We start from the raw sequence: 3,253 nt of genomic DNA, 5'->3' as shown, positions 1-3,253 counted from the left end.
TTTTAAATAAGAATGTAAGGGAAGACATGAAAATATCCATCGTGTGCATTTAAATAAGAAGAATACATAAAGAACTCAGCTGTAAATATAAATTGGAGCCCATTTATGGGAAAATGGATGCACTTTGAATCCATAAGACTAAGAGAAATGATCAGATGCAGAAGATTAACTGCCACATAGCTTCTCTTATATGAAAAACTCAAAGTATAAGTAATTTAAAGAGCACAATAAAAGATAGATGCTAAGAGAAAGGGAGACAGGGGCCAGGAAGATGGCTCATTGGAATACATGCTTCCCTGGCAAGCACAAGGGCCTGAGTTCAATCCCTGGTTCTGCAACAAAAAAAAAGAGAGAGACAGAGATAGAGACAGACTTTGCAGAGATAGGAAAGGGTTCAGAGGGGATGACAGAGATAGGAAAGGGATGAGGAGAGATAGGATGGAGGAGAAAGGAAGGGGAAGGAAAAGGGATCAAGATGTAATACGTGATCTACCCTGAAATCAAGTAGAGAAGCTTGTATATCCTTTGTCAGTGTCAGCCATGTGGATGATCATGGCCATTGCTTGACCAATTTGCTCTCTGTGAAAGCCTGAGAGAATGTTTTCTCTCCATGGGACTCTCCTTAGGCACATTATACATCATCAATCACTTTCCTCTGTAGCCCCATAATCTCCTTGATCAGAAAATTTGGGACACTACTGAGGTGCAGGATGTTACAGTACAGGTTCTCTTATGTCCTGAGTCCTCACTGACCTTGACGGGCTAGGGCCAAAATGTTGGCTATTGTTGTAGCCATTCTTTTTGTCTAATTTTTGGTCTGCATGATTAAGTTGTTAACTATCCAGAAGAGAATCTTATCCTGAGGAGATTTGACTGACCTTGTCAGATACAAAAGTTACATTTTTAGTTATATAGGTCTTACTTTTACTTGGTCTTGGCCATCCAGCAGAAAAGTATAACCATAAGGTATTAAAAGTAAAGCCATATTAATGTGCTGAGCTGTAAAAGGCTCATGTCAACTTCTGACATTGCCAGTTCTGCTGATAAACCACTATTATTATGGACTGTTGAACTATATTGGGTTATTTTTTGAATTTAAGTACCTATAATATTTGAATTGCAATGGAACACCCATCTCTGACAAAAAAAACAAAAAAGGGGGATATAAATGAAGGATCATTTTCTAGTGAATATATATATATATACAAAATAGGATAGATATACAACTACTTTCTCTTAGTTGAATAAGAAGATTTATACTAATAGTGTTCAGACAAGCTATTATGTCTACATCTTGTACTCTGAATAACTACTATGAAGACAACAATATGCAATGTATTAATTATTGTAACTGTCCTACTAACCTGTTTTGAAACTGTTTCATTGCTATTTCTTTCTCATTAAAATTAATAAAATAAATCAGTCACAGTATTAAAAAAAAGATGCAATACGTACACTGTCCAGCTTCCCCTCAATTACAGATGCATACTAACAAAAAGTTTCTGAAAAGAATAGATAAGGGAATAAAGTATATGAAAAGGAAATGTTACGTATATAAACAGAAAACAGGTTGGCATACAGCAAAGAAAGAACAATGACCTATCCACACAGGGTATTTGTAATCTGCCACATCTTCCAAATTGCTAAAAGAACAGTAATCAATATAAAGGGAACTCTCATCTCTAACTGCTAAAGGTGTGGGTTCCACTTAATTTTAATAGTAAGGAGCATTTCCGAGCAGGATGTTCACACTTGCATGCAGTGAAAGCACTGTAATTTGAGCTACTAAAATCTTAAACTAATTAAAGCTTTCATGGTTGAAGCTCATCCTTAAACTTCACAAAATTATCATGCTTCCAGGATATGAAATTACAGTCTAATAAAACAGACAAGTTAATCTGAAATATTAATTGGTTTACCTAATTATTATGCTATGACACAATAATTGGGGATTGGTGGTAAACAATTCATGTAGGTTATTATAATAATTAGCACATTTAAGTTACACTTTTCCTTTTCCCCTCTGGCTTAACTTATTCACCAATATGCATAGAAATCTCCATGTCTACAGCATTCCTACAACACACTTTTTTAAATGTATCTAGTATGGGGTCTACAGGATCTCACCACACAGATCGTGGTGGTCCTCCCATTTTCAGCCTCCCAAGTGCTGAGGTTACAGGGTGCACCACCACATCCGGTCTCAATCACCATCTCAGCATGCCCTGGGGTAGGGGACTGTACAGCATACTGGGGATCAAACCCTGGTCCTCTATGTCCGCCTAAATAGGCGTTTTAATTCACTGTGTATCTGGCCGGCCCCAACACATTTTTTAATGCCTACCACACATGCACATAAGCTCAAAATGAAAATCCTGTGTCTTCTGGCAGCTGTTATCACATCACCCCTCCGCTATGGTCCCAAAGCTCTCTGCCTTTTCAGTCTTTCTGTTTTCCTCTCTCCAAGCAAGGATTCAATGATGTTGGTGGCCAAAATGCCTACCATTGAGGGGGTCTTATTTTAGATAAATAATGTAAAATTATGAATCCAAAATTGGGTGAAATCAGGCCAGCCAGATAACTCAGCAAACCAAAGCACCTGTTTAGGCGAGTGCAGTGGCATTCAATCCCCAGTGTGCTGAGCCTACCCCGCACCTGGAGCACACTGAGACAATGACTGAGGCTAAAAACAGGAGAATCACTGTGAGTCTGATCTACATAGTGAGACCCTGTAGACCCTGCAGACCTTGTGCAAAATACATAAAAAAAGAAAAAGTAAAAAGAACAGTGAGGAATAAACATCACAAAATCTTGGGGAAAGTAAAGCACGGGTGCCCCACATTTATGCACCACTTTCACAGACTACCTTCTCATGTGTATACTTCAAACTTACTTTTCTTCCCTTACCCATGTGCATCCAGTGTCAGTCACCACAAGCTGACACAACCTGTCATTGTGCCATCTCAAATCCCACACCTTAGGTTAGAACCCTAGCAGGAAGTAGGAGGACTCAGGCAATGGCATCTTGTGATTACTCCACTGCATGTAAGAGTAAATGCAAGTCACACAGATACATAATTTTGGTCACATCCAAAAAGTGTCTGTAGTTGGTCCAACATAAGGAAGTGCATCAGAGGAAGTTAAAATGGAAAAGCCATTGGTCTTGACCAGGTGTGGTTAACACATCTTGTGTTTGAAAGTGGTATCAAACAAACACATTTCTCAGGCTCCTCCTCTAAATCAGGCATCCAAG

This window comes from Octodon degus, unplaced genomic scaffold (assembly GCF_000260255.1).
Source record: "Octodon degus isolate 3935 unplaced genomic scaffold, OctDeg1.0 scaffold00002, whole genome shotgun sequence".
NCBI classification, from domain to species: domain Eukaryota; kingdom Metazoa; phylum Chordata; class Mammalia; order Rodentia; family Octodontidae; genus Octodon; species Octodon degus.
This window is presented reverse-complemented; position numbering follows the sequence as displayed.